Raw genomic sequence first — 18,628 nt, 5'->3', positions numbered from 1 at the left:
AGTCTAGAGTTCTTCCAAAATGTTCTCTCACCCATGACTTCAAACCCCAAACCTACACCCCCCTCCCTATTAGCTTATCAGTACACTAATATTACTCCCAAATATTCACGGGAGTAAGAACACAACAAAACCTTTTTCTTCCTATCCACCATCCTTCTCTTATTTCTCTAACAGCAAAAATTTTAAATATATGTATTTCATGATTACTACTTTGAAGTCATCATTTTCCACTGCTTTTTAAATCCAGTAATTATTGGCTTCTATTTCAAGCTGTCACTGAATTAATAGTCATCAAAGACCTCCTACTATTAATTTCAGTTCCCAGCTGACACGTTACTCCACTGCAGTTGCTTTTAACATGGTTGTCTAATCTCTGCTCTGAAACCTGAGTTTTTAGTTTATGAACACTACTCATTCTCAGTTCCTCTGCTTTATGAGCCTCCACGTCTTTCCCTATGTTCAAATATCACCAATCATTAAAATTCTGCCATCTTTCCTCTTCCTAATCTAGATTTACTCCGAGTGATTAAAGCTACTGCTACAGCTTTAGTGAACGCCCATACGTTGAAGAGCGAAAACCCTGAATCTCTATTTGAGGCTCCAAAATCGTATATGCCACTGTGTAGGCAGAATCTTCCACAGAGATTTCTCACTCATTTACTCTCCGTAGAGGACATGTGTCATTGTTTAATTATTTTATTTTTCAGCCAACTAACATCAGAAAGCACTTTTTATTTGAGCAGAACACCCTAGATGTTTTCCTGGGTGACAGAGCAGGATTTTGTCTTCTAGGCAAGAAGCCAGAAACCTCTCCCCAGTGCCCAACTCTGACATGTTATGTAGGCTTGGCTGGTTACTTAGCTTTTATCTGAGACTTGAATCCATAGTGAAGGGCAGGGCAATTCAGTACAAAATTGTCCGTAGTTAATGGTGCAGGAGGCTGTGATGACACAGAGACCACCAGCCGGCATGCCACAGCGATGCTTACTGACGCTGTCCCTGCATGGTACAGTGGCGTGTAAACTTCCACTGCCTCACATTCCAAGATTTCTGCCAACTTTGTGAGCCTAGTTCTGTAGACGTCATTGATTTTGTAACCCATTCAATAAGACTCAAATAATTTCATTTTTATGTTTAAAAACAACCGTTTCTGTTTGAAACGTTTGAAAAAAGAAGGTCTGATGGACACCATCCCCCAACTTCCCTCTCAGGCTAGCTACACACTGAACATTTCACATCTTCCCTGTTTATTATTGTAGTGATTTGCACTTTCACCCAAAAGTCATCCACACCAGAAATATGAGTGTGATCTTTGTTCTTCTCTCTCTATATCTAATTATTTGCTAAGTGCTATTAATTCTATAGATCTTATATATCTTTTATGCCAATGCCTCCTTGCCAGACTAATTAATCCCTTCTTACTGAAGGCCCTAGTAATATTTCAACTAGAGTGTTGTGAAGCTTATAACTACATTCTTTGTTTTCCTTATCCAAAACATATATTAATGCTGGCAAAATATTAACATTAATGACAGACAAATATTTCTAAAATACAAATCTAATTATTTTATTAGTCATCACCTTTCTATAGGTTGGTCAATGGCTACCCATTGCTTTTTTTTTTTTTTAGTGTAATCTTTTTTTTTAATTTTTTAATTTATTTTATTTATTTGTGGCTGCACTGGGACTTTGTTGCTGTGCAACTATCTCTAATTGTGGCAAGCGGGGGCTACTCTTCGTTGCGGTGCGTGGGATTCTCATTGTGGTGGCTTCTCTTGTTGCGGAGCATGGGCTCTAGGCGCGCGGGCTTCAGTAGTTGTGGTGCATGGGCTCAGTAGTTGTGGCTCTCGGCTCTAGAGCACAGGCTCAGTAGTTGTGGCACACAGGCTTAGCTGCTCCACAGCATGTGGGATCTTCCCGGACCAGGGCTCAAACCCGTGTCCCCTGCATTGGCAGGCCGATTCTTAACCACTGTGCCACCAGGGAAGTCACTACCCATTGCTTATTGGATAAAAATCAAAACCAGAATTAGAACCAGTAACAACCGTAGCATTGTTTTGTTACATGTAATACAGTAAGTACATAGATATACACTTGTTCTCTCATTAACACACAATGTATGTGACTTACGTCCTTATCATAATCATGATCTTGTGTTGGACAAAGTCTCCAAAGTCTTCAAGCAAGGCCTTCTATACTGAGCTCAGAAGATTTAGATTACCTATACCACCACTTTATTGGAAGTGTACTGCTGCAGCCTCTGAGTAAAGCATAGAGATAGGAGGCCAGATGACCAAATGTTTTTTGAACACAGCTTACTGACTCAAGGGTGGGCATTTTACCCAACCTAAGCCAACTGATTTCTCTCAAATTTGAATTAAGAAGCACATGGTTAGGTCTATAGTGACAGCCACTGGATTTAAGAAGTTCATGTTGAGTCAAGGACAGAACTGGGCTAGTGATAACCAAAACCACTTCGCCACTGTGAAAGAATAGATGTAGCAGCCTTTAAAGAACAAAAGCTGACAGAGAGAGAGAGAGCGAGAGGGGAGAGCAGAGAAAGGAGAAGGGTTAGGGAGATTAAACAGAGAAAAGAGATACAGAGAGTCACTTAGCCCCGCTGTGTGAAGATTTTCCTACAGTGAGGTCCCATGGGTTGTTCTGATGCATTATCATATTTCCTCCTTTATGTAAACCCATTCCATGGGCTCTTGTCCTTTGCAACTTAGTTATCCCTAGATTAGATGCTATGCCAAATCAATGTTTCCTAAATTTAAGGTATGTTCTTTATCTTTTCTTCATCTCAAAACATTTCAGATACTCTAAAATTTTATTTTCCTTTTCTTCTGTGTTGGCGACTATTAAAGGATTATTTCAATATCAACTTGGACTTCAAATTTAAACCTATGTTTTCTTGTGTGTGATGTTTATATTACTTTAGCACATTATCCTGTGAGTATATTTGTGCTGATTATTTTAAATTAAAATAATTTTTCTAATATTCTCTCAGGGTGCAGCTTTAGTTAGTAAGACTTTTCTCCACTCGCTGCTCTCATAATATTTTTTCTGCTTCTATCTTGACCCCTTTGAAATAACATAGTCATGTTTGCTGCTTTCAAATCCTCTAGAATCTCTCCCAAGTCTAGTGAACTTTAAAAAATGTCAGTTAAAGGTTCACTGGTTTTCTTGTTCACTTCCTTTAAAATTCATGGAGAGCTGCCATCAAGATCGCTGCTCTGTCTACTTGAAGCATAGTGCCCTTAGCAGTTCTGCTTTTTATCTATACCTTTCTCGCTCTTTTTCTTACAATTTTACGAAATCTATTCTTGGTTGAAAATATCTTATTTCTTATTTTTTCTGAACACAGATTTAAATAAACATTTTCACTTCCTTGACTGAAATGATAATGATATAGTCCTGTTGCTGGGGAAAATGGTTTTTAATATATTGAAATTAAAATAGCAGCAAATACAAGTAGTTTAAAACTAAGGGTTATTAATTATTTTCTAAATGTTTTAAATAATTTATTGAAAGTTATGCTTATGTGGAAAGTTTCTGGGGAATTAAAAACCTATTTTTTTATTCCTTAGAAATCACGTGCAAAGCATTACTACCTACTTTAAGATAAGCTTTTTTCTTGAGGTAAAGGAGTTCAGTGAAGCAACAGGTGTATATATATATATATGTATATGTGTATATATATATATATATATATATATATATATATATATATATATATATACACATACACACACTCCCCTAAAAAGGAGACTCTACAAATCAGCTTTCTATTATCCAAACACTATACATTTAGTCATGTTAGCTATGGCTAACCAAAAATTCCACAGGTGAATATAGAGAACTATGTTGATATCTTAATAGAGATATATGTGTATATATATAGCCAAAATAAGAGAAGAGTAATTCTCTAAATAAAGATTTAATACACACTGTCATGAATGTAAGTTTATAGTTTCAATAAATAGTTTTAACTCTAGGTACGTATTCAGAGACTTACCGTCTAGGTCTTAATTAATCATTTACTTGGAATTTGAGAAATTTTATATTAGGCAGTCCAAACTAATATTTATTTCGAAAGATTATAAGAAATATTTAATTTTTCATGTTATTTTATAGTAGTATATTCGTGGAATAATATAGTCAAGTCATATCATGAAATATCCCCAAACTTTTAAAACTCCTTAATCAGATAACATAGGCCACATAGACAGGCCTGAGGTTTATTGAAATGTTTTGTTTTCCATGAGAGGTTAGATTAAAAACACCTGTTTATTTTTGTGGAAATTATTCTACTCTCTGTGTGTTTGTAGGTTCTGTACAAGTATACAAAGAAAGTGTGTAAATGAGGTGTTAAAGTCCCCCACTATTATTGTGTTACTGTTGATTTCCTCTTTTATAGCTGTTAGCAGTTGCTTTATGTATTGAGGTGCTCCTATGTTGGGTGCATATATATTTATAATTGTTATATCTTCTTCTTGGATTGATCCCTTGATCATTATGTAGTGTCCTTCCTTGTCTCTTGTAACATTCTTTATTTTAAAGTCTATTTTATCTGATATGAGTATAGCTACTCCAGCTTTCTTTCGATTTCCATTTGCATGGAATATCTTTTTCCATCCCCTCACTTTCAGTCTGTATGTGTCCCTAGGTCTAAAGTGGGTCTCTTGTAGACAGCATATATATGGGTCTTGTTTTTATATCCATTCAGCCAGCCTGTGTCTTTTGGTTGGAGCATTTAACCCATTCACGTTTAAGGTAATTATCAATATGTATGTTCCTATCACCATTTTCTTAATTGTTTTGGGTTTGTTTTTGTAGGTCCTTTTCTTCTCTTGTATTTCCCACTTAGAGAAGTTCCTTTGGCATTGGTTGTAGAGCTGGTTTGGTGGTGCTGAATTCTCTTTAACATCTCACTTATGCCAATGGACAGATCATCCAAAATGAAAATAAATAAGGAAACAGAAGCTTTAAATGACACAATAGACCAGATAGATTTAATTGATATTTATAGGACATTCCATCCAAAAACAGCAGATTACACTTTCTTCTCAAGTGCGCATGGAACATTCTCCAGGATAGATCACATCTGGGGTCACAAATCAAGCCTCAGTAAATTTAAGAAAATTGAAATCATATGAAGCATCTTTTCTGACCACAACACTATGAGATTAGAAATGAATTACAGGGAAAAAAACGTAAAAAACACAAACACATGGAGGCTAAACAACACGTTACTAAATAACCAAGAGATCACTGAAGAAATCAAAGAGGAAATCAAAAAATACCTAGAGACAAATGACAATGAAAACACGACGATCCAAAACCTATGGGATGCAACAAAAGCAGTTCTAAGAGGGAAGTGTATAGCTATACAAGCCTACCTAAAGAAACAAGAAAAATCTCAAGTAAACAATCTAACCTTACACCTAAAGGAACTAGAGAAAGAAGAACAAACAAAACCCAAAGTTAGCAGAAGGAAAGAAATCATAAAGATCAGAGAGGAAATAAATGAAATAGAAACAAAGAAAACAATAGCAAAGATCAATAAAGCTAAAAGCTGGTTCTTTGAGAAGATAAACAAAATTGATAAGTCTGGCATTAGCCAGGCTCATCAAGAAAAAGAGGGAGAGGACTCAAATCAATAAAATTAGAAATGAAAAAAGAGAAGTTACAACAGACACCGCAGCAATACAAAGCATCCTAAGAGACTACTACAAGTAACTCTGTGCCAATAAAATGGACAACCTGGAAGAAATGGACAAATTCTTAGAAAGGTATAACCTTCCAAGACTGAACCAGGAAGAAATAGAAAATATGAACAGACCAATCACAAGTAATGAAATTGAAACTGTGATTAAAAATCTTCCAACAAACAAAAGTCCAGGACCAGATGGCTTCACAGGTGAATTCTATCAAACATTTAGAGAAGAGCTAACACCCATCCTTCTCAAACTCTTCCAAAAAATTGCAGAGGAAGGAACTCATTCTACAAGGCCACCATCACCCTGATACCAAAACCAGACAAAGATACTACAAAAAAAGAAAATTACAGACCAATATCACTGATGAATATAGATGCAAAAATCCTCAACAAAATACTAGCAAACAGAATCCAACAACACATTAAAAGGATCATACACCACGATCAAGTGGGATTTATCCCAGGGATGCAAGGATTCTTCAATATATGCAAATCAATCAATGTGATACACCATATTAACAAATCGAAGAATAAAAACCATATGATCATCTCAATAGATGCAGAAAAAGCTTTTGACAAAATTCAACACCAAGTTATGATAAAAACTCTCCAGAAAGTGGGCATAGAGGGAACCTACCTCAACATAATAAAGGCCATATACGACAAACCCACAGCAAACATCATTCTCAATGGTGAAAAACTGAAAGCATTTCCTCTAAGATCAGGAACGAGACAAGGATGTCCACTCTCACCACTATTATTCAACATAGTTTTGGAAGTCCTAGCCGTGGCAATCAGAGAAGAAAAAGAAATAAAAGGAATACAAATTGGAAAAGAGGAAGTAAAACTGTCACTGTTTGCAGATGACATTATGTTATACATAGGGAATCCTAAAGATGCCACTAGAAAACTACTAGAGCTAATCAATGAATTTGGTAAAGTTGCAGGATTCAAAATTAATGCACAGAAATCTCTTGCATTCCTATACACTAATGATGAAAAATCTGAAAGAGAAATTATGGAAACACTCCCATTTACCATTGCATCAAAAAGAATAAAATACCTAGGAATAAACCTACCTAGGGAGACAAAAGACCTGTATGCAGAAAACTATAAAACACTGATGAAAGAAATTCAAGATGATACCAACAGATGGAGAGATATACCGTCTTGGATATATCTTGGATTGGAAAAATCAATATTGTGAAAATGACTATACTACCCAAAGCAATCTACAGATTCAATGCAATCCCTATCAAATTACCAATGGCATTTTTTACAGAACTAGAACAAATCATCTTAAAATTTGTTTGGAGACATAAAAGACCCTGAATAGCCAAAGCAGTCTTGAGGGAAAAAAACGGAGCTGGAGGAATCAGACTCCCTGACTTCAGACTATACTACAAAGCTACAGTAATCAAGACAATATGGTACTGGCACAAAAACAGAAATATAGATCAATGGAACAAGATAGAAAGCCCAGAGATAAACCCACGCCCCTATGGTCAACTAATCTATGACAAAGGAGGCAAAGATATACAATGGAGAAAAAGCAGTCTCTTCAATAAGTGGTGCTGGGAAAACTGGACAGCTACATGTAAAAGAATGAAATTAGAACAGTCCCTAACACCATACACAAAAATGAACTCAAAATGGATTCGAGACCTAAATGTAAGACCGGACAGTATAAAACTCTTAGAGGAAAACATAGGAAGAACACTCTTTGACATCAATCACAGCAAGATCTTTTTTGATCCACCTCCTAGAGTAATGGAAATAAAAACAAAAATAAACAAGTGGGACCTAATGAAACTTCAAAGCCTTTGCACAGCAAAAGAAACCATAAACAAGACGAAAAGACAACCCTCAGAATGGGAGAAAATATTTGCAAACGAATCAACGGACAAAGGATTAATCTCCAAAATATATAAACAGCTCATTCAGCTCAATATTAAAGAAACAAACAACCCAATCCAAAAATGGGCAGAAGACCTAAATAGACATTTCTCCAAAGAAAACATACAGATGGCCAAGAAGCACATGAAAAGCTGCTCAATATCACTAATTATTAGAGAAATGCAAGTCAAAACTACAATGAGGTATCACCTCACACCAGTTAGAATGGGCATCATCAGAAAATCTACAAACAACAAATGCTGGAGAGGGTGTGGAGAAAAGGTAACCCTCTTGCACTGTTGGTGGGAATGTAAATTGATACAGCCACTATGGAGAACAGTATGGAGGTTCCTTAAAAAACTAAAAATAGATGTACCATATGATCCAGCAATCCCACTACTGGGCGTATACCCAGAGAAAACCATAATTCAAAGAGACACATGCACCCCAATGTTCATTGCAGCACTATTTACAATAGCCAGGTCATGGAAGCAACCTAAATGCCCATTGACAGATGAATGGTTAAAGAAGTTGTGGTACATATATACAATGGAATATTACTCAGCCATAAAAAGAAACGAAATTGAGTCATTTGCTGAGACGTGGATATATCTAGAGACTGTCATACAGAGTGAAGTAAGTCAGAAAGAGAAAAACAAATATCGTATATTAACGCATGTATGTGGAACCTAGAAAAATGGTACAGATGAGCCGGTTTGCAGGGCAGAAGTTGAGACACAGATGTAGAGAACAGACATATGGACACCAATGGGGGAAAACTGCAGTGGGGTGGGGATGGTGGTGTGCTGAATCGGGCGATTGGGATTGACATGTATACACTGATTTGTATAAAATTGATGACTTATAAGAAATAAATAAATAAATAAATAAATAAATAAATGTCATTTTTCTTCCCTCATAAAAAAAAAAAAGGTCTAGTTTTTGTATTATGGGCTCACCTGACTGGAAATAAGTTACCATCAGAAATGTCTATTGGACACTGACAGATTAGATCCTTGCATTTTATGAAACATAATGTGACTCATGTTGTCAAGAAAAAATATTTTATTCAACATAATTGCTTCATACTATATATATTACAAGAAATTAATGTGAATGAAACCTTGTTTATATGGCATGATAAAGAATTCAACTTTTTTAAATATGATACCTCACATTTTATGATTTTTTTTAATATTAAAAGAACAACATTCCCATATTTTTTTCTTCACCTTCTGAGGAGGTTTTCAAATTGAAACTTTCCTTGTTTTTGAGGAAAGTTCGACTAAAATTTGTCATGGCTAATGATTTAAGTTCAGAATTTAATAGACATTAAAGAGAAGGGGAAAAAAAAAACCCACTGGCTTGGGATTGGTACAGAGGTGGAAGAAAGGAAGAGTGTTTGGTGGGAACTAAGGGAGGAAAAGATGGTTTTCCCCAGCAATAAATTGGGTCAACAAGTTGAAGAAAAATGTTTCAAAAGGTTTTGAGCTATTGAAGGGCTCAACCTAACGATTAGCCTGGAGGGGAAGCCCAATAAGGGGGAAGGGTTGGTGAGAAAGTGATTAAAGGCCCTGTTTGTGACAGTGGTAACTCATAGAAATGTGCTTTGAATCATTATCTATACTGCCCCATCCGCCTCAAGTGGGCAACGCCACTGGCTGTGTCCCGGGACTGGAAACAGTATCCTCTATTCCATTCCTCAATATCCGCTTGCTCAGCACTCTACAGCACCTCCAGAGGGATCCAAGCCTTCCATGATGCAAGAATTTTCCAAATCACATTCGGCTTGGAAACCCTGCTTACAATTACACTGGGATACCCATTCTTGCCATTGTTGGTTCACATCCTCCTCCAGAGGTTCCTGGGTGAAATCTGAAAGGGGCCCTGTACTCAGAGAGGGCAAGGAGAGGCCAAAGAAAGAGGCCAATCACTCCAGATTGGTAGGTGGCAGGCTTAATAAGCAAGAAAACTTACTCAGGAAGCTTGTCTTGGGCGACCTCAAGATAAGTAGATTTCCACACTTGCCTGCCAGAATCTTAAAAGTTTCTGTAGAAGCTTCAACGGTGTTCAGTCACGTGTGCCTTGCAGATAGTCGCAACACCTCACTCTCCCAAGGTTATGTCCTTGGAACAGCTTACACTGTGGGAAGGGTAGGGAGAGCACGCATTCCAAGAACAGGAGAGGGAGGGAGGAGCCTCCGATTGTCCAGGTCCACTTCTCAGGACAGTCAGTGATCACATCCTCAGTTACCTCCTCCAACACCCTTGACGCATTATTTTTTAATATACACTGATGGATTCAGTTTTCTAATATTTTTATTACAGATCTTGTATTCACATTGACAAGAGAGATTGGCCTACAATTTTTCTTCTTTCTTTATCCTTATGTTGCTTTGGAATTAGGTTTATAATAACTTACAGGTATTAAGGAAAGTGTCACTTGAAAAAAAATTCTCTAGAGGGATTTTTTTGTGAAAATTATATAATGTTTTTCAGCAGTTATAAAAAAATTCTCAATCTTTTCTTTTTAACCTTGGAAAAATTTAAACTACTGTTTAATGGTTTTAATGATTATAGAATAATACCAATTTTCTTTAAAGTTTTCTCTTTAGTAAACTTTCACAAGTTGCATATTGTAGAAATTTTCCTTCTCCCAACTGATTTTGTTTATTCGTGTCTTTTATTTCTTGATAAATTTTGCCAGATATTTATCAATGTTTACAGCCTATTTCAGAGAAAAACTTGTTGGCTTTGTTGCTCTCTTCATTATGTTTTTATTTTCAAATGGATCCATTTCTACTCTCAAGTCTTCATATTTATAACTTCTTTTTTCTATTTTTTGTTCTTATTTTTTTTTAACACCTTAAGTGGTGGGCTTAAGTAAATATTAGCTTCTCTTCTTTTCTGATATAATCATTGAATGCTAAAAATTTCTAAGTATTATGTTAGTTTCATTCTTTCCAATTAAATATGTAATGATATATAATTGCTTAGCTCTAAAATTTTTTAAATTATTCTTATGATTTTTGATGCATGGTTAATTCAGAAATATTTAATATTTCCAAATAATTATAGCTTTTTAAAGCTATGATTTTGTTAAGTTATATAAAAGCATTTCCAGGCTTTTCTTGTCATCTTTCTCTTCTTTGCCTTCATTTGGTTTATGTTTTTATATTTCTCAATTCATTTTTATTACCACTCATTTAGGAATTACTAACTCTATTACTATCTTAAGTGGTTAAAACATAACTCTGATTACTCCCTTAGTGAATTACATGATGTTTTCTGATATTTAAACATCCTCTCTTTTTAACCCAATAATTGGTGCATTATTTTTACTAGTTTATATGGTCAGTGTCTGTTTATATTTACCTATAAAATTACTGTTATTTTTTGATGACCATATTTTTCTTGCATCTCAGACTTTATTCCAGGATCATTTTTCTCCTTATTGGAATCCCTCCTTATGAATATCATTTACAGCGGATCTGCTGGTGGTAACCTCTATCAGTTTATATTTATGGGAAACAGCTGTTAGTCCCATACATTAAAAAGAGTTTCACTGAACCATTCTCTATTGGCAGCAATTTTCTCACTACGTTCTACATGTCATAATCACATTGTAGTCAAACTCTGGAATACCAATGGCAATGAGAACCTGCAATATTTTGAAGAGCATTTCAAATAGGTTTGTTTTTCTTTTTTACATATCTGCTTTTTCTTGAATATTGATTGACTTTTTACCACTTCTTATTTTGTAGCTTTTTAATCAGATCATTTATTTTATAGCCATTTCCCTCCCTATTCCTCTCATCTCTATGTCATCTTTATTTTCTTATATTTGGTTCATAATATGTAAACAGAAACTTTATATATTGATACTTTTTAAAATGTTCCCTGGTAAATAATTTCGTATTTTTATTATTTCTTTGATTTCTCATAGAAATTGTTCATTTCTCTTATGAAGCAAATTTTTTATTGACTCTGCAATGCTTGTGTGTGTATGTGGGCGTGGGGGGAGCTTAGTTCATCTTTGAACTTGGAAAGTTCTTTACAGACTTATTTTCAAATATGTAGTTTATGTTCTCTGTTCCTACCTTAGACTTTTAATAGATTCCAAAGTGGCGTGAAAACTCTTTGGTCAAGAGTTTTCTAACCCAGTAGATTGGTTGAAATCTACTAGGCATTTTCTGGAATTATTTCACTTTCTTGCCTGAAAACATCCTTTCTCACTGTCAAATTTATGTAACTCTGAGGAGAATATTTGCTTTTGGTTAATTTCAGGCAGTCCCTATTTTTAAGTTTATTAGAAGTGATGCATTGAAAATTACAGAACCAGTTGTTCAGTGTACTGGGGCCTTTTTTAGTGTCTCCACACATTGCCCTACTATCCCTTGTTACAATGGGCCATAATACACATCTTCAAATCACGGCCCTATAATATTAACTAAAGATTTAAAATAACTTTAGAAATAAAGGATATGTGGAATCTATAAAACAAACAAACAAGAACTTGAGCTCATAGATACAGAGAACAGATTGGTGACTGCCAGATGTGGGGCGAAGGGTGTGGGCAAAATGGGTGAAGAGGTCAACAAAAAATAAAAAGTAAGGCGAAAATTGGAGATTGGTCAGCAGTGGAAGAGTGAATGGAAATGGCCCTGTCCTCATCACAAAGCTTATGCTCACCATAGAGATAATGACTAATTTTCTGGCAGAGACAGATTCTGTGTTTTTGAAATAGGAGCCGTGCAGGTAGCTAAAAATCTTGTCCAATCCACTATCTGTGTTATTGTTATTTTCTTTCAGAGGTCAAAGTTCTATTTATTTAGAAGATGCTTATATTTCTTTTAAATCTCTTTCTTCCTGCTTTTTTTTTTTAATTGGGGTATAGTTGCTTTACAATGTGCCAGTTTCTGCTGTACAACAAATCAGCTATATGTATACTCTGCTTTCTCCTCATTCCTTCGCTGACATAATTTTCTGGCCTCCCTGTTTTTGTATACATTTTTAAATTTTATGCTCACGACATCCTTAGTATTTATTATGTTTTATTCGTCCAATTACCTTATTAATATAATAAGCCAAATTCAATGAGCAGCCATATATTGAATCTGTTTGCTATTTTATCCATAAAATCTATCAAAGTAAGTGGTATCTAGTTGTACTAACTTGATTTTATGAATAAATTGATTAAATAGTAACCAACTGGATTAGACTCTGAGATATATTGTATCTTGTTATCACTAATGTTGCTTTGTGACATCTTTCAAATTTTAGTTATTTGGAACTACTTTTCTTAATGTTTGTTTTAAAAATTGATCTGTATGACAAAAGAGATTGAGTCTGTAATACCATCCTTGAAACATTATAGGTGCTCAATAAATATATGTTGAATTAATGAAGAATGGAATGCAGGCATACCTCATTTTACAGCACTTTGCTTTATCGTGCTTTGCAGATACTGTGTTTTTTACAAACTGAAGGTTTGTGGCAACCCTATGTTGAGCAAGTCTATTGGAACCATTTTTCAAACATCATTTGCTCACTTCCTGTTTTTGTCTCACTATTCGGTAATTCCATCAATAGTTCAAACTTTTTCAGTATTATTATATTTGTTATGGTGATCTGTGATCAGTGATCTTTGATGTTTCTATCACAATTTGGGTGCTCCAATAAACTACTCATATAATAAGTTAATTCATAAATACACATGTTCTGACTGCTCCACCGAACAGGTGCTCCTCCAGCTCTCTCCCTTTCCTTGGGCCTCCCTATTCCCTGAGACACAACAATATTGAAATTAGGCCAGTTAATAACTCTACAATAGCCTCTAAGTTTTCACATGAAAGGAAGAATTGCATGTCTCTCATTTTAAATCAAAAGATAGTAACAGTTAAGTTTATTGAGGAAGATATGTCAAAGGCTGAGATAGGCCTAAAGCCAGGCCTCTTGCACCAATTAGTTAAGCCAAGTTGTGAATGCAAAAGCAAAGTTCTTGAAGGAAATTAAAAGCGCTATTCCAGTGAGAAAATGAATGACAAGAAAGGAAAACAACCTTATTGCTGATATGGAGAAAGTTTCATTGGTCTGGATAGAAGATCAAACGAGCCACAACATTCCCTTAAGCCAAAGCCTAATCCAGAGCAAAGCCCTAACTCTTCAATTCTGTGAAGTCTGAGAGAGGTGAGGAAGCTTCAGAAGAAAAGTTTGAAACTAGCAGAGATTGTTTCATGAGGTTTAAGGAAAGAAGCTATATCTCCATAACATAAAAGTGCAAGGTGAAGTAACAAGTGCTGAGGTAGAAACTGCAGGAAGTTATCCAGAAGATTCAGCTAAGATAACTAATGAAAGTGGCTACAAGAAACAACAGATTTTCAGTGTAGATGAAACACCCTTGTATTGGAAGAGGATACCATCTAGGGCTTGCATAGCTAGTGGGGAGAAGTAAACACCTGGCTTCAAACTTCAAAGGACAGGCTGACTCTCTTGTTAGGGGCTAATGCAGATGGTGACCTTAAATTGAAGCTAATGCTCATATACCATTCTGAAAATCCTAGGGCCCTTAAGAATTATGCTAAATCTACTCTGCCTGTGTGCTAGCAATGGAACAGCAAAGCCTGATGACAGCACATCTGTTTACAACGTGGTTTACTGAATATTTTAAGCTCACTGTTGAGACCTACTATACAGAAAAAAAAAAAAGATTCCTTTCAAAATATCATTGCTCACTGACAATGCACCTGATCACCCAAGAGCCCTGATGGAGAGATTCAAGATGAATGTTGTTCTCATGCTTGCTAACACAACATCCATTCTGCAGCCCATGGATAAAGAAGTAATTTTGACTTTCAAGTCTTATTATTTAAGAAATATATTTTGTAAGGCTATAGCTGTCATTTATATTGATTCCTCTGATGGATCTGGGCAAAGCCAACTGACATCCTCTGGAAAGGATTCACCATTCTAGCTGCCATTAAAAGCATTAATGATTCATGGGCACAGGTCAAAATATCGACATTAACAGGGGTTTGGAAGATGTTGATTCCAACCATCATGGATGACTTTGAGAGGTCCAAGACTTCAGTGGAGGAAGTAACTGCAAATGTGGTGGAAATAGCAAGAGAACTGGAATTAGAAGTGGAGCCTGAAGGTGTGACTGAATTTGTGCAAACTTTTTTTTTTTTTAATTAATTTATTTATTTATGGCTGTGTTGGGTCTTCGTTTCTGTGCGAGGGCTTTCTCTAGTTGCGGCAAGTGGGGGCCACTCTTCATCGCGGTGCGCGGGCCTCTCATTATCGCGGCCTCTCTTGTTGCGGAGCACAGGCTCCAGACGCGCAGGCTCAGTAGTTGTGGCTCACGGGCCCAGTTGCTCCGCGGCATGTGGGATCTTCCGAGACCAGGGCTCGAACCCGTGTGCCCTGCATTGGCAGGCAGATTCTCAACCACTGCGCCACCAGGGAAGCCCTGTGCAATCTTATAATCAAACGTTAACGGATATGTTGCTTCTTATGGACATGCAAAGAAAGAGTTTTCTTGAGATGAAATCTACTAGCGTTGAAGAAGCTGTGAAGATTGTTGAAATAACAATGAAGAATTTAGAATATGATGTAACCTTAATTGATAAAGCAATGGCAGGGTTCGAGAGAATTGACTCCCATTTTGAAAGAAATTCTACTGTGGGTAAAATGCTATGAAATAGCACTGTGTGCCACAGAGAAATCATTCATGAAAGGAAAAGTCAACTGATGCACAAACTTCATTGTTGTCTATTTTAAGAAATTTCTACAGACACCCCATCCTTCAGTAACCACCACCCTGCTCCATCATCAGCCATCAACATAGGGGCAAGACCCTCCACCAGCAAAATGTTGAGACTCGCTTAAGGCTCAGATGAGTATAACATTTTCTTTAGCAATAAGGTATTTTTAAATTAAGGTATATACATTGTTTTATTAAACATAAAAAGGTGTGCTGTCACACACTTAATAGATTAAACTACTGTGTAAACATAACTTTTATATGCACCAGGAAACCAAAAACGTGTGGCTCACTTTATTTTGACCTTCACTTTATTTTGGTGGTCTGGAACCGAACCTGTAATATCTCCAGGGTCTGCCCATACTGTGTGCGCACGTCTTGGATAGTTATCTTAAAGTAGCATTAATCCTAAAATCTTTGATTTCAAATTTAGAATTTAATTCTTACTGTTTATCTTGAGAGGTCACAGCTTGAATAATCTTAAATATAAGTTGACCATTTCTTTACAGTTACCAAAAGAAAAATGTGGGGTGAAGTCTAACAGAGGTGCACATAGACAATATGTCAATAGCAATAATACATTCCTACAGAGGTTCGTAGGGACACACAGGGACTCACCCAGAATCAGGTCAAGTGTCCCAGTGGTGGTGGTTTCAACCCCCAAAGCAGAAATCATTATTTCTTTTTCCCTTATTTTGATGTCAAGCTTTGCCAGGACCACTGTCACCTGTACACCATTATCTAAAATGCCTGAAAAGTGCAATTTTCTTTTATTCCCCCATTTAACTCTAAGCTTAGCACATGGCCTCTGGTTCTCTCTGGGGACAGAGGAATGTGGACTTAAGTTCTACTTTAGTTTACTTCTGAAAGTTAGAGGTCTGGGCCAAGACTGGCAGAGACCTCCGACCCCTCATCCCCCTTCCCTGCCCAGCCCATGGGGGATGGGTGGAGGAAACAGAGCCCTTGTCAGTCCCAGGGCTGCCCAGCAGGATTTAGCCACTGGTTCTCTGGGTTGCGGCGAGGAAGGTGGAGAGCTGGGCGGAGCGGCCAGCAGGAGTGGGCAGCTGTTTCCTGGCCCGTCTCCAGGCGGCTGTGCAGGGCAGGCGGGGACTGCTGCTGCAGCTCGTGTCATTTCTTGGTAGCACCTGCTCTCTGGGTGCTCTGAGGAGGGAGTTTGTAGCAACTGCCCCACACTTGGCCACTCTCCCTTCTTGGCTTGGGCAAGATACCTCTGGAGAAGATGCAACTAAATCTCTAAGGTGTCTTTGCTACTGGACAAATCAATACTGAACAGCTCTATACTCGCTCTCTTTTTCTTTTTTTTTCTGAAATTTCTACAGCTTGCTGCACTGCTGAGTTTTTATCGGCACCTGCTTAGCGTTACTCAGCTCCTGGGATTCCCTCAACCATCTCTGGTCCTATTGTTTGAAAGCCACAAACAGTGTCTAGGGAACTGCTTCCCTAGTTTTTCTCAAACTCTTCTTTTGGATTTCTAATCTGACCCACTAAGTGAACTTAGCCAGGGGTCAGGGTCAAAAGAGAAGGATCAAAGATTCTCCTGGGAAGCAAAAGAAAAGAAAAAAGAAAAAAAACAACAACACTTGTATCAACAATGCACTAGCATCCCCCAAGAATGCTACACTGCTTCTGTTAGCATTCCCCATGACAAGTTGCCACATTACGTGAAGTGCCCATGAGCTATTGTAGCAGTTTCCAAGACCTATTGGTGAAGTCCTCGTGGGACCCTCAGACTCTTGCAAATAATCCACTAGCACCCATGTAGAATGTGCCCCAGACTCGGAGAGGTGCCTTGCAGGATTTTCAGCCATTTCGCTCTTCGCGATGGCATTATGCTTAATGAACTACCCTGCTCGCTGAGCCAATTGGTCTAGAGTTCACTTGAGCTAGAAAGAGAGTTAAATTGCCAAGTGCTGGAGTAGTGGATTAACGCAGCAAGTCAAAATGGAAGTAAGAATCAAGACTTTAATTATTTACTGTTATAGTGTAAGCAAGAGACTCAACCAGGGAAAGCATCAACTTCCCCGGTTCCATTTTCCCACATAGAACAATGCACCGGTCAAGACTATATATACAATAGATAAACAACAAGGACCTACTGTATAGCACAGGGAACTATATTCAATATCCTGTAGTAACCTATAATGGAAAAAAATCTGAAAAGAGCATATATATATATATATATATATATTCTTTTTCAGCTATAGCTGAATCACTTTGCTCTACTCTTGAAACTGACACAACTTTGTAAATCAACTATACATCAACTTAAAAAAAAGAAAATTAAAAAAAAGAGTCAGGTGAATCAGCACAGACCTGAAAGCCCTCTCACCTCCAAGGGAGCCCAGAACAAAAGTCTTCTAAAGTTTTATGGACCCAGCAGTCAGAGGAAGGAAAAAGGGAGAGGGCTAGGAATAGAATACTTCTAGATACTGAGAGCGGAGAAAAATATCTTCAAGGTACCCCCTACCCTCAACCCTCTGGCCCATAACAAGGCTTCAGCTGAGGTGCCTGAAGAAGATCTTAGCTGCAAACCTTACATAAATAAATCTAGGAATGTAGGTGCCTGAGCCAGGAATGCAAACGTCATAAGAGCGTGGCTGGCCAGAGTGGTCTGAATCCTTGACTGCAACCCCTCCAGAGACTGTAATGCTTGCATCAAGGGTAGTGTGGGGAGGGCAGTTTCCCCCAATGAGGCCTGCCAGGTAAAGCCATTGTAGTTGTCCATGGTCTGGCCTGAAAAGTCACAAATATATTTTTGGCCCCCTCAAGTGGTAGAGACAATACTTGAACATGTGTAGTCTGACTTCAGCTACAGGGTGTTTAACCGTTACATTGTGATGACTCTATGTTACATGCTGTCAGGGAGTGGAAACTGCTTGTAAGACACTCTCTTGATTTGGGGTTCTTAGTAGTTTAAGTTGTGGCCAAGAGTGGTTTTTTTCAAATTTAAGCCATTTGAGTTTTGCTGAGATTCTTGAATTTATAAATTTATGTCTTCCAGTATTTGAAGGTAATTTTAAACTATTAATTTTTCAAGTATTTTTCTGCCTCATTTTCTTTTATTTTTCCTTCTGAGATTTTAGTTACCCACATGTTAGACCTTCTACATTGTCCTCCAGGTCTATGGGATTCTGTTCATTATTTGTCCATTTTTTCTCTTTCTTATTGGATAATTTTCATTGATTTATTTTCAAGTCCACTGGCCCTTTTCCCTTTCAACTCCTT

General features: G+C 37.1%; 1 long non-coding RNA gene across 1 annotated transcript in view; it reads right to left on the bottom strand.

Annotated features, from left to right (window-relative positions):
- LOC309661431 overlaps positions 1-17,344 on the bottom strand; it is a 73,129-nt gene extending 55,785 nt beyond the window's left edge. Inside the window, exon 1 of the long non-coding RNA XR_014264042.1 lies at positions 14,796-17,344. This is a non-coding gene — a long non-coding RNA (uncharacterized lncRNA). The remainder of the gene's footprint in view (positions 1-14,795) is intronic.
- Positions 17,345-18,628: the final 1,284 nt, after the last annotated feature.

Source organism: Balaenoptera physalus (assembly GCF_965194825.1).
Source record: "Balaenoptera physalus genome assembly, chromosome: 5".
Classification (NCBI taxonomy): Eukaryota; Metazoa; Chordata; class Mammalia; order Artiodactyla; family Balaenopteridae; genus Balaenoptera; species Balaenoptera physalus.
The sequence above is the reverse complement of the archived record's forward strand: the minus strand, read 5'-3'. Positions and strand labels throughout refer to the sequence as shown.